The following is a 13,767-nucleotide window of genomic DNA, read 5'->3' as shown; positions in this document are numbered from 1 at the left end:
ATGATTAAATAGTTAGGTCACTAGCAGGGAATGTTTTTCCTGAATAGTTATATATATATTTTTTTTTTATCGCAGCAAGTCTTTTAGGACTAGCAGGGCTAGACATTGCAACTCTAGATTGTGGTGCCTAATTTTTGGTGTCTTATGGTCTAGTTGGGCAGTTCGGCACTTTTTACATTAGATAGCTGTGTGCTAAGAATCAGAGACACAAAAGCCAGCACATCTCATTTAGCAATAGCTAACTTAGCTGAACGTATGGAAGAGAGATTTGTGGCTTATGATCTGCCTCTTACCAGGGCCTGGTTCTCAAGCATGGGAAAAGGCCTGCCTTCACAAGGGGTCGCAGGTTTGAAGCCTGTCTTCGAGTGAACCATGCAAGCTCCCTTTGCTGTCTCAAAAGTATGAACTTGGACCTTCTCAAAGAAAGTTTTAGCAGTTTGTCTCTAAAATGTTCTAGCATGAGAAGTTTCTCAGTTTCTTGAACTGCCAATGTTCCACTTCACATTGATCACTAAGCAATAGTAAATAGGCRGAAGTATAAGCACAAATATGAATGTAACTATACAATCTAGTAGGGAAGGTATTTTACCTATTGGTTAGAGTATTTACATAGAAAAAGGAGAGACCTGGCCTCCTATGCCTGCTCCAATAAGTAATTATAATTACTTCAGTAATTATTTTTGTGTATTAAGAATGTATTCATTCTAGAGTATAGACCTCCCAAAAGATAAAAGGGACTTTAGGCGTATCCAGAATTAGACAACAACCGAGAAGGAATTTTTAACCCCTAGATTTTGGACCATTTACTGGTGGTTAGACACGTAAATTCCTTCTGGATGTAGCCTTACTTGTGATGATGCACTTCTGAGTTCCCTGGTCTGGGCTTATGAACCAGTGTCATCCGGACTCCATAGCAGGGTGAGACCTGGGACTTGCCAACCTCTCCATTTCTCTTTCCCACTTGCATTTCCACAGTATCTCTGTCAGGGACCAGATGGGAGCTCTGGTGCACCTTGACCGGGTTTCTGTTTTGGATAATCAGGGAAATTGAGATGGTAGGGTGTTCTGCAGCAAATAACTGGAGGTGTCTTTAGGTGCAGATGTTTTGCTGTTGTTAACTGTCTGTAAAATTGGTATAATAGCTCTTCTGTTCCTTATGGTGGTGTTGTGACTGCAAAACAGTTACAGACTCTCAAATGCTCGGGTATTGCAGTACCTTACAAGTCCCTAACACAAACAGAAAAGCAGAAGGACAGCTACAAGCAGGTAAGAGAATGGTTGTTCAGAGCAAATAGCGCTATATATGGAAGGGCCTAAACGTTAATATGCATCTACTCACAAGGACATTTGCAAAATACATGAAGAACTGAATGRAAGTTCATAGTAGCTGGTACATACTCTGTACTATGAAGCAGGAAGAATTATCCCTGAAAAACATAGAGTGAACTTGGATATTTTACAGGTCAAAACATTAACTATCAACAACTTTTCTCAGAAACCTGCTAATTGATACACTGAAGATAGTGTGTTACTGGGTTTTATAGTTTCTTTTCTTATACATGTTTTATTTCACTATCGTTACTTTACAGGTTTGGAATAAATGGCAATTTTAATCAAAAAAAACCCCTAAACCTAAGTTACAGAGAAGGTGGCATATTTCAAGAAAACAAACTGCAAATGCTAATACTACTCTAGCTATTTGAGTTCAAATCTGTAAGAAATGAAAAGACTTCTTATTATCTGAGAGAACAAGAGGATTTAAGTTTTTAATGACAATTGAAAAAGATGTTAAAGAGGAAGGGTATGCCCATCAGATACAATCTTACAGCTCAAATGTTTTTGTGGTTTATCTGTGTCTCTTGAGAAAGAAATTGCCCATGTTAAGCAATTAAGAATTCATCAATATGTTTACTCATGCTTTTGCCAACATAGTTTTATAGAAAACCAGAATGTATGCAAAGGTTAGCAAATAGGGTATTTGAAAGATGAGATGTGCCTGTTATCCCTTAGGGATTTGACTGTAGTTATTGATTTTGGGGGCTGATGAGTAGCAATATAAATCACTGAGAAGCAATGAAACTTTGTTTTCCAGGGGAGGAGAATTTATCACCCTCAGTGCCTCCCAGTCATTGATTTCACATTTTGCAACTCCCCTTTCATCTGAATCTCGTCTTCCCTGGGCCATTGTACTTCAGTCTTCTYGCCAGCCACTCAATGACCTCTGCAGCCTCTGTAAAGTTTTTCAACTCCATRCACATTTTCCTGACAATAAGTTCAGAGATCCCTCTCTCCTGCTTTACGTTTTCAGGCATCATTTCCTTGTGGGAGATTTCTGTTCTGACTTTTGTTTTTCCGTTTAGTTACTTGCCACCTACATGTATTGAAGCTTTTGAAGACTGATTTTTCAGAGCTGTGTGTTGCTCTTGTACTGTTAGAGATGTTCCTCCTGAGGTCTATAAAAGGGAATTCTTCTCTGACTTCCCTGAGTTCATCCACGTATCTTGCTGACATTTTGCTCTAGAGAGTTTATTGCCAGTTTGTAGTCAACGTGGCTAGTCTGAGCTCATTATTTCTAGGCGCATTCCTTTCTTTAGTCAGATTCTCCTAAAGGTCTCTATTTCTTTTGAGAAACAAAGCTTAAAATAGTAGTAATTTTAAACCAGGTTAAATAAAACTTTTTTTTTGTCTAAATCATCTTCTTGGTTTTCCAGTGTGGCTGGTCTTTTGGGGAATGCTTGCATATGATGAATCTCACATGGATTCAGCTTTTACTCTGATAGGAAGATTAATAATTCTTTAAAAAAAAAGTTGAGATGATTTGCATCACTAATGAACAAAATTTGGTTTTTACTCACGGTTTCTAAAAAAGATGAACCTAATTTTTTCAGAAGAAAACATCTCTCACAGTTTTGGGGGTACCCRGTCACTCAGTGGTTCATGCAAACTTAACCTGAGCTGTGAAGCCATCTTTGCTTCCAAAATCTTCCCATTCTTTTGGAAATGGAAAAGCAGACAGCTTGAGCTAACAKGTAGAACATACAGCATTCTAAGTTGTTTTGAGTCCATTCTAAACCTCTTGTACTCCTCTTCTTCCTCCATTTTCAAACCTCTATGTCTGTAGACTTCATTTCTGTATTTAGAAGACACAGGCATTCCTGTTAAGTCAGTTAACATTTTTTGAGATTTCTGTAAAAAAAATCATTGTTACTGCTTTTCTTTGCAACACTGACTGTTTTATGGCTTGTAAAGAGTGCAGAAGTCAATCCCAGTATAAAAAGTGCAAGTGCTAGCAAAAAAAGAAGGTCTCCAAAATGACCCGGATACTTCTGGAGCCTTTTCCAGCCCATTCTCAGTATTCTACAGTATTTCAGAGGGGAGTATCTGCTGGGCTTGCATGGTCTTCTGGGTTACTTGCTGCCTCTAAAGTGTAGAAGAGCCTTTCTCATATGCAAACATACTGAAAACTGAGAGTAAACCTGCAGAGTGGCAATTTGTGTGGCAAATTTGTGGTTCATMATCTATGGAGAAAAACAGRCATTTCTGGAAAAAAGGGTCTTAACCTACCTTAGATGCCTGTRGAAGTATGACGTAACCTGCTCTCTGGAGAGATGTGAGACTCTCCATTGAAYGTATGGAGGTCTTAGGCGGACTGTCTTGGACTTAGATGTTTCAGTTATCTTCCCTAGCTTAGATGTGTACAAATTCTACTCTAGATTTCTATTCCCTGTTGTAGTAGCACATCACACCAATTCACACTAATTGAATGTGATTGAGGAAAGAAGCTAAATGGACTTTCTCCACATACTGTATGGAGCAGTGTTTTGTGGGCTCACAGTGAATAGTGACATGGAGAAGAGATGTTCAGTGAAAGCCTTTTCRCTAGTTGTCTATTTCAGGGTTGCTTAGGATAGCAGGAAACTGAATTTGATGACGTTCTGTGTTCTTCCTAAAGAAGAACACAGATTTACTTAAATTGAATTGTTCTGGCATTTTGGAATCAGTGTGGTATAGGGTCAGTTTGAAAAGCAGCTAAATTTTGACAAGAAATCATAGTTTTGCAGGCAAAAAATGAAATCACAAGGAAGACATCGAATCTATTTTTGTATATGAAAGTCGCAATACAAAAATATGTATACAAGCTCTTTTAGTTYTATACACACACACACACATACATGCACATCAATTGGAGAAACGATTAGGAAGTGTGTATAGACTTTGCATGCAAAAAAGCCTCTTTGATGTTTGATTTATAACTATCCCCTCATATGCATGTACATACCATAAACATAAAACAAAATTCTGCAGTGCCACAGAATTAATATATATTCTATAGTATCTCAAAGTTTTTTTAAAGCATTAATATTTGAGCCATCTAAGTGTCTGTTTCTGTACTGGTTTTATTTTTTTAACATTTTTCCTCTGAACCTCTGTGACAGGTAGAGGAGGTTTCCTGAGTTTTATCTGTCCACCTTAACTCAAGGACTTGTAAGGCTGGCAGGCCAGACTTCTCCAGTTAAGTGTTAAACATTTTGGTAAAACTTTGTGAGAGCTAGGAGATCYTAGCTCTAAAAGATTAAAAATGCTATTGATGAAATGGTTTGGTAGTATCTTGCCACATGCACAGYAAGGAATGTAAGGCCTCAGCTACCTCTGAATTCAAATTCAGATGCCAAGTGCTGGGAGCTACTGCCTTTAAGAGATACTTTTCTGAAGAGTCTTCAACTCTCATTTCTTCTCAAGTGGCAAGAGCAACAGTCAGAAGTGTGCTGGATGCTTTACAAACCTAGACAAATTGCGGTCCTCATGACAGCAAATGTGCAATTGCAGAATTTATTTCTAGTATGTTTGTCTTCAACAGCCAGCTGAAAATGAAAAYAGGAAGAGAGGAACTGTGCTATAGTCATTATGTGCCTGCACCTTGTAACCTCAATACAGTGAGGAAGTGAGGAGCATGTTTACTTGAAACCATGCTTGAGGCCATGCTTTTCCTTATTCACATGTACAGCTGAAGTTCTGCACATACGGATGTAGTGAAAGGTCTCTGTTTATAGTCCTTGCTTGTGAGTCTCAGCTGCATTCTAATTGTAGAGATTACTTTTTTTTCCTTTTCTATCCATGCTTAAGAACTAGAAAGGCAAAAACTTAACATAGATTATATATTCCATGAAGAAAAGGTTGTTAATGGAAATCTGGAGGATGAGAGTTGTCTTAGGAACACAGAATAAGAGAGCTTTTCCATCACTGAGATCAGTCACCTACTCCTTCAGACAACCGTGGTATTAATCCCACTCAGAAGTTCATCACATTTTCTTCCCACTTACTGGGCGGTTATTGAACTATTACTGCTTTGCAGCATCTCTGAGCTGTCCCCAGGTAAAGAGGCACTGGCTGTGTTTCCAAAGAGGAACACCAATAGTGCATGTTCCTACACGCTGCACGGAGGAGGGCAGCTTCTGCAGGCTGCTGTTTTCCAGTGTGACAGAGAGGAATGGAGGGGAGTTACGGTGTTCTTCAAAAAAATCACCTAGAAGTCATATGTGATCAAGAAAATATCTCATTTTGAATCTATCTATTAGCAATTTATTTTTCTAAATTTCTTCTCATTTCTCTGTCATAATAATTTATCAGTATCTGCTCAACCCTTCATAAATATTTTTCTTCCCTGGATTTATATAAAATAAAAATTATTCTTTGACTAAAATGAGAGCACATGACCACTGTAGTCCTCTTAGCCAAGCAAACTGTCCATGTTTTTTGGAAAATAGATAAAAATCCTTCTCTGCACTGTATAGAGTTTTCAGCCATATTGCAAGAAAATGCAAAAGTCTATGTGAGTCTCTGTTTTATGACCTCATTTTTGCATTAAGTATACTTGGCAAGTTGCTCTGAATAATTTAGTCTATTATGTCTTGATTTAGCTGCAACTCTTGCAAAATTTATTTCAATATAGACTACTTTGCCATCATGTTTTTAATTTGGTTCCTTTTTCTTAAAATCATAGATAAAGTCTTTKCTTTGTTTTTAATAAAATACAGTACTGCATATTGCATTTCATTAGTCATAAAATGAGACTAGCATGTTTTCAGCCCTGTTGTTAAACTGTGTCAAGTATTTGGCAAATGATTGGGCTGGATGGTGATCTTTTTCATTTGAGATATTTCAGCTCCCTAAACTAGTTCTCTTTCTGCTTCCTGGGTGACCATAACTATGTTAGATGATAGTAGTGCATCCAATAAGAAACTTTCCTATTTTTTTCATATATGAAAGAAGTAAGTGAGGGCACTCTGTTAACTATTCTCATCTATCAAAGTGGCACATCATACTGAAAATAACTTAAATGAACAGATTAATGAAATAGTTGGATTATAAAAGGTAACTGGTGGAAGAAGTAAATATTTTAATCAGGAGATATTTTGACTTTACATCTTTCTTTCATTTTACAAGTTCATATTTTGCATTGGTATGAACAATTTTTAAAATGTGCCTGAATGCATATGTACTTGTTGTCTGCATAAAACATTCTGATGAAATTCCTTCTATTAATTTTGAATTACAGTTTTTGCATGTAATGCAAGCCATAAAAATAAAGCAATGAACAGTTAAGGAGCCCAGCTCCTCCTCTACACTTCACTTGTGCTTCTCTTCTCACCCTTAGTATGAATGTAGATGGAGCCCTGGCTGCCATAACTGCTTATCTTTGCTTTCAGAGTTGCTGCTGGCAGAGCACTTTGTCTAGTAATCTCCACTCAAGATCTGTCRGTTTGCTTGATCAGGAAACCAATATTTTCACATATGTATCAATATTTAGCTGGAAGGTAATCCAAAATCTTTGTGTGTGAGTCCTGGGGAGAAGAAACATCAAATAAAAGATTGAAGAGCTTCTGTGTAGACTGCATTGCTCTGAACACCTGCAGTTCTTTATGAAGACAGGGAGCCAGGTAATTTTTTTTAATATTTGGGTAGTTACCTTTTAGTGAAGTCATAGGCTTCCAAACTATGTGCGCTGGCTAAATCCTAAATGCCTTTAAAATCAGCTCAATGACTATACATAAATTTCAGGCTTTGAGGCTGTGGCTGGTGACTTACATGAGTCAGGAAAATATTTTTCCCTGGTGCATAGTTAGCTAGATGGATTCTGGCAGGCCTTAAATTTTCAAACAAAACAGTTGTTTTTGTTTTTAAAAACCTTGTTTAAACAGATTTTAAACTTTTTGTGGTAACATGGATGCTTCTGACATCTGGCCAAGTCCACATCTGGCCAGCTCAGAGTCTCCAAACTACTGAGATCAGCCAGCTCTCAACTCTTCAGGGACTGACTTCCAAGGTTATTCAGGTTGCTGTTAGGATAAATATATTGAAAAAAGTGAAGCAGTCAGATGTCTGCCAAAATATGTATGAGGGATACAAACTTACCAAAGGCAGAGAAATAACTGACATGTCAGAGCAGATGGATAAAATAGTGCCAGCCAAACCCATCTCTTTTTGGATTCCCTGAAAGTATATAGTTTCTTCTTTTTTTTGCAGTGGTAGAGGAGCAGAAATGAGAATGAATGAGCGTGAATTTGAATGAGAACACAAAGGGAAGAGTGGTATATATGTCAAACTATTTACTCCTTCTCTCCTCTCTCAAGAGGCAAAGGGACTAGAGCTATTGTATATGGGTTTTTTTYTTTTTGGTCTTAGGTGTTTTGTTCACTGCATTACACTGTGTCACAGTCTCAAGGGAACTTCTGASCCACAGAACTTCTCTCTCTTTTGTACTAGATGTTGCAGAACCACTCAGTAACTCACCAGGGAAGATAACTTTCTCGGGCAAACATTTTTCACAAAATCGTCTTCCAACAGCTTGGTGCCTACAGACTCTTGCACTGGTACACCTAGTACAACATGAACGCACATATTTACTTGTTTTAGGGTCACCACTCCCTGGGACATAGAATATCTCGGGTTTGCYAGGTACATTGAAATCACTGTTATATTTGGGAAGATTATGGTTAAATAGTTTRTTCTATTTCAGTGCAAAGCTAAGCATCAGTTTCTGTATTCGCAGATAGGTAWTAGAGAAATTATATAATAAACTGTCTCTTGCTTTTGCTTGTTTGCAGGGCGGTTTCTGTTTCCCCTTCCACTAGCAGACTGAAGTTAATTCTCAGGTGTGCTCACATAGTTGTTTGGAGCAAGGGGCAGGTTCCTTTTTTTTTTTAATCCTGCTTCTTAGACTTTTCTTTCCCCAAAGAGGACACAGACTTAGATTCCTGTTTTTATATTCTTCTTTCTCTTACTGACAGAGTTTCAGCCAGTCTTTCTAAAAGGTACAGTTGGAATGCCCTTGGGTATGGCATGGGCCTGCTTGGATATAACAGTTCTTTTATTGTAAAAAGAACTGTTTGCATTCTGTTTACACAGTGCAAACATGCCTCTTTTTAAAGACACTGTAGATTATAAATTCACTTTTTATAATTTAAGTTTAAAACTATTCAGTAAGCAAAGATAAGCAAGAACAGTGAAGGTGGGTCATTAGAAACTCTTAATAAAGACTAGATTTTATGGCAAATAAATGCATTTTGAGGTCATGTGTTCAAGCCATCTGGAAGTAGGTATTTCCTGAGGTGGTAGAATCTGTGACATACCACTTCTTTTCAAGTTGGAGGAAAGACCTGAAAACCTCTTGGAATTCACATGGAYGTTTATTTTCTTCAAAATAAACTATTCAGATTTGCCATTCAAACTTGACTGAGATCTGCTTCAAAACCAGGRAAAAAAAAGAGGGAAAATATCTGAAGATACATGAATAAAATAGCATTCTAGGGATACAGTCGTGTGTCAAACCAAAAGTATATCAAAGGTTCTGTCTGCTTAATCACCAGCTAAATCTGTCAGGAAGCTGAATGAGCCTAACTAAAAAAATGAGTTCCATAAACTGCTTTAGAGATCTGCCATTCCTGTGTGATGAGTCTAAAGTATAATGAAACTTTGTGATAGCAAAGCTTTGTAATGAATTAAGTTCTAAAATTCTGGCTTTGTATTTTATACTAGTACTGATGTTTATTCACTTACACTGCATCATGGATTTCCAAAAGACTTTACAGGCAAGATTTTGCTGAAATGCAGCCTGAGGTTTGAGATACATTTTAAGACAGGAAATAGAAAAAAACTATCTATAGTACAGTGAGGAGAGAAAAAGGATTTCAGTAGACAAAATTTCAAGCTGGACTTTGGGTGGGTGGCTAAGAAGAATTGTTCTTCTTTTATGACAAACAAAAAAAAAACAAAAGATCTTAAACGGCCACAGGTCTTTTGACTTTGACGTGCATCTTATTGAAAYGCCTTGCCTCCAGTGGCAAAGTGCCTCCAGCACTTTGTGTTGGGGAATTCATTCAGTTCCAGTTCACAGGAAAGAATAAAACCTACTGAGTAGTTACTGTGGCTTCCTGCAGCAACTACTGGCTTTATAGAGGCATTGAGCTAATGATCCAGCAAAATTCTTCTTTAAAATTGTGAGATTCGCTAGGATAGCAGAGAATGATCATAGCCACAGGCCTATTAGTGTAAAATATTGTGGCTTAAAAAGCACGTGTGGTTTAAAAAAATGAGAAAGAAGTGGAAGGAAGTGTTCTTTTTTATATAATTAGCCTACGATTATATTCAGCTGTTATTGTACCCCTAAAATATTCTTCACAGTTGCACCGGAAATATTTGTTGGTAGTATGAGATTGGATAATGAGTTGTGCATTCACTAATATTTAAGCAGATGCTCTGAGCTGTGAATCATGTTTTGAACAGTGGTATGTGATGCCCATAGWGTACATAGGCTCGTGAATGCCTTCATTCATGCCCATCTGTTAAGATGGCAGTGTGCCTACATACAAGTGCATTGGTCCCTTTTCTAGAAAGCGTAATGCCAGACTGTTAGGAGTTGGGATGGGAAGCTTGTCTCACACTGCAAACATCTCTGTTACAGGAAATCCCATCTTGGTATTAGGGCTGAAGCCTTGATAGGTGACCTGATGCAGTAGGATATCCTGGAGGACATTTTGTATTTTTTAAAAAAACCGTCCAAGCATGGCAGAAGAAGGTTGAGTGCCTATCTCAGAGGCACAGCAGGATGCTGAGAGGTGGAGTTGTGTGTAAAAGGCAGGCATGAAAGCCGGAAGGATCACTTGGAGTGTCTGATACTCTGTTCCGCCACTTAATTGCCTAGAGACAGCCCAAGACAGCTATTCCAGTCGGGCGAGGGCAGATGGTGTTGGACAGTGGAACAGATCAGACAGATCTCATCACGCTTGCTCATAGCTGCCTGTTAATGGAATTAGCCYGAAAGACATCATCTTAAATAGCAATAAACAGGCCGCATAGCGACCTGCACTGAAACGTGCAAAATACTTGCAGTAAATTCTGAAGTCACATAAAAAGCATGGGCAGTTTTGTTATAGGATTAATAAAGCTTTTTGGATAAACTGGCCTCAATCTTAAGGCAAATATGATTATTTGAAAACTAGAAGAGAATTAATAGTTTCTCATCACTTTTGCCTAAAATGGGTAAGTTTCACCTCAGATCCAAAAACAGAGATGAACTTGCTGATGCTTAAGTTCTAAGTTCTGGATCTCATTTCCATGTGTCTAAAAGGGATAGCTGAGGGCAACAATAAGAAGAATTCAAAGTCAAAGACTTTGGGATTTTTTGAGTTAAAGTCCTACTCAAAATTTTGAATATTTAGGTTTAGGATTTGTAGCACTGCCAACTCCACATATTTTTAAAAATACTTGTTCTTGGGATCCTCTCTTTCATGTCTGATTTTTTGAGCCATTATAGTATGTACATTCTCTCACAACATGAAGGGTAGAAATTTGCTATTTGAAAAGGAAAATAAGATTTTGATGTATGCATTTGATTTTTTGACTTAAGAATTGGAGTGRAAAGGAAGTTGTCTTAAACACATTACATGATTGTGAGAGTTGGCTATAGAGTACTTAGCTCAGTCCTCCTAAGGTAGGTTATTGATGAACATGTAGCAAAGCTACTTTTCTAAAATAACTCCTTAAGTACCTTTCTAGTTAGTGGAGCTGTGTGTTTGAAAGCTTTCAGATGGAGATTCTGTCCAAGTAACTTAAGTCTTGAACTTCTTCAAGGATGTCAAAGACACCTGCTTTTATCCATGGTTTGTCTATGGAATTATGCATTAGTAGGGCTGATTTACTAGGCACTTAAAATTTAGGCAGAAATTATATTCCCAGTTTAGGCATACTGAATCCCATTCAACACACRTAGGGGGATTGCACAGTATTTATTAAAATATTTTCCCCTCTGATGCAAAAAATAAAGGGCGTCTACCTTTTCCAAAATTAATTGTCTTATAACATGTACGATAAAGTTGATCTAAGAAGCAAAAGATTTTGTATTACACTGAATTAGTGCTCACTATTAACATTATGGAGGTCTTRCAAGGGAATTTTTTTTCTGTTAAGAAAACTTTATAAATGGTATTTTTCTTTTAAGAAACAGGTGCACTGAAACCATAAAACTCATGTATTTGCTCCTTTTTTTGGAAGTGCTATGTCTGTTAGGGATTTGAATACTAAATTGTTCCATGTTAGTTCTGTTTGCACCATTATTGTACTGCCCTGCTAACAAAAAACTTACCACTGTGTGTGAACTGTCTGTATAGATTTTAGCCATTATTTTTAGACGGCATGTGTATCTGTTCATCATGTCAGCTGAATAACTGAGCTGACTGAATGCTGTGTCAGCATTCTAAGTCTCTCTTCTATGTCTGTAATTCTCCAGCGCTGAGCATCCTTTAATGTTAGCTGGTGACCTTAAAAAGTCTTTCTGACTCCCAGTAGTATGACTWCTGGGACAGTGCGTTGGCAAGGGTAATAATAGCTGGAAACACTTTGAGGTTAAAAGCAAACATCTAAGTTCATGTGACCAAATGACAAAAATGAGCCACAGTTTATGAAGTCTCATGCTCTCCTTGAGTAACTGGTACATGAACAGGCACTTTCTGACTTCTGGTTTCTGAATGTTTTTTTCCCCAAATCTTCTTTAAGGAACAGAAACYGGTGTCTAGTATTTAAATAGACTGCAGGAACTGGGGGAAGAGGGTATCAGATTTCCTTATGTATCGTAAAGATTTGTGACACACATCCCCAAATCGCTATGTGTTTTTCATGAGATTTACACTGCTTATAAAAGCAGAGGAGGGAAAATTAATTATTGTCATATTTTGGGTGGGCAGAGTAGTCATTTAGAACATCCCTACAGAAGGAGTCCCTTGTTCTATTGACAAGGGTATTTGGGTGAAGCTTGTGCTCATTCGATGCTCCCAACTTGGAGCTAACCAACACATGCTGCACACTCTGCATCACTTTAAGGAAGGCTTATCTCTAGAAAGAATAGTAGAGAACAAGAGTTTTGATAACCAAAAAATAGAAGAGATTGATATGAAATAAAATCAAGATTTCTCTGTTTCATTTTTTTCTTAGCTGTAGAGAGCAGTGGATGGACTTTGACCAGACATAGGTTCTTTGGAAGAATGTTTTACTAAGATGAAAAATTCAAGCATGGCTTTTGGCATACTGCACTTCAAGGAGAGTGCTTCTTGGCTCTTGGCCRTTAAAGGTTATTCCATTTAAAAAGTATGCCACTAAAACTTCATAACATTAATCACAGAAGCAAGCCAGTCATATACTATCAGACCTTTCACTGTATTTATAAAAGACTTAAYGCTGACAAAAGGTTAGAGAGAGCATGCAGTGAACAGCTCAATGAACTGTGATGGGAATGGGAGTGACATATTATTAGGAAAGCCTAAAAAGCAATGCGAAGTTTCAGTGTAGTAATTCTAGCTGTTCAAAGCATTGGTCCATACCAGACCACATGTAAGTTGTAGAATATGTAGACATGGTGCTGGTAATTTGGGAGGGTGTTGCAACTATTCTCTATCATTTAAATATAGGAAGAGATTTTTCGGAAGAGCAAAAGAGAGTTGGACTTGGATTGAGTCTTTGGCAACTTCCACAATACAGAAGAACTGAGAGAAAAACTGGTTAAAAAGTGTCTGTACTACGGGGAAATGAGAATAGTTTTCACCARCAGAAAGGGTCTTGCCTCTGCAACCTTCACAGTTAGCTGCCAGATGCCAGCTCACACTGTGCTGCATTTGCAGTGGTGTTTTCTTGGTTGATTGGTAGCCAAATGCCTCAGCTGCTTGTACAAATGGTTCTGAGCAAATCAATGAGATTTTGTAGACACAAGCAGTTAATATTTCAACAGGCAATTGCAGACAAAATTGCTGTGTCAGATTTCATGGCTAAGAAAGCTAKTGCGCTTGTTCAGGAAATTCTGTGCCTGGAAAGTTTTCAGACTGCCCCATTTCAATCATCTTAAAAATTCTACTTTCAGATCAACTTTGAAATGTTCAGAGTCACTACATGTCGGTCTTTTTGATAGTGCTTGTTAGTTTCGAAGAATCAAAGATGAAACAGGATGGTTTCTATCGCTTGGCAAGCCTCAGGAGGATGGTTAATACTACAAACCGCTTTGGTTCTTCAACTGTTCTAATGTCTAAAATTGTATATTAAGATAATAGGTCATTCTATCATTCAGGTCTTTCTGAGAAGCTTCTTGCTGGATGCTGTAGTTACAAGCATGTTCACAGGTGCATAGATTTATTTTATTTTTCCTGCTGACCTTCCAAAGGAAAATCAGCTTTTGTTGCATGCTGTTCCCTTCCCTTTGTGCAGCATTTGTCAAATTCCCAGAAG

The 13,767-nt window shown here is 37.7% G+C and overlaps 1 protein-coding gene across 1 annotated transcript in view; it reads left to right on the top strand.

The window, feature by feature from the left end:
* Window positions 1–13,767, top strand: part of GPR158 (G protein-coupled receptor 158) — a 203,446-nt gene that overhangs the window by 135,443 nt on the left and 54,236 nt on the right. The window lies entirely within an intron of this gene.

The sequence above is a fragment of the Rhea americana genome, unplaced genomic scaffold (assembly GCF_003343005.1).
Source record: "Rhea americana isolate MKP2758 unplaced genomic scaffold, rheAme1 scaffold_53, whole genome shotgun sequence".
In the NCBI taxonomy this organism is placed as follows: Eukaryota; Metazoa; Chordata; class Aves; order Rheiformes; family Rheidae; genus Rhea; species Rhea americana.
The sequence above is the reverse complement of the archived record's forward strand: the minus strand, read 5'-3'. Positions and strand labels throughout refer to the sequence as shown.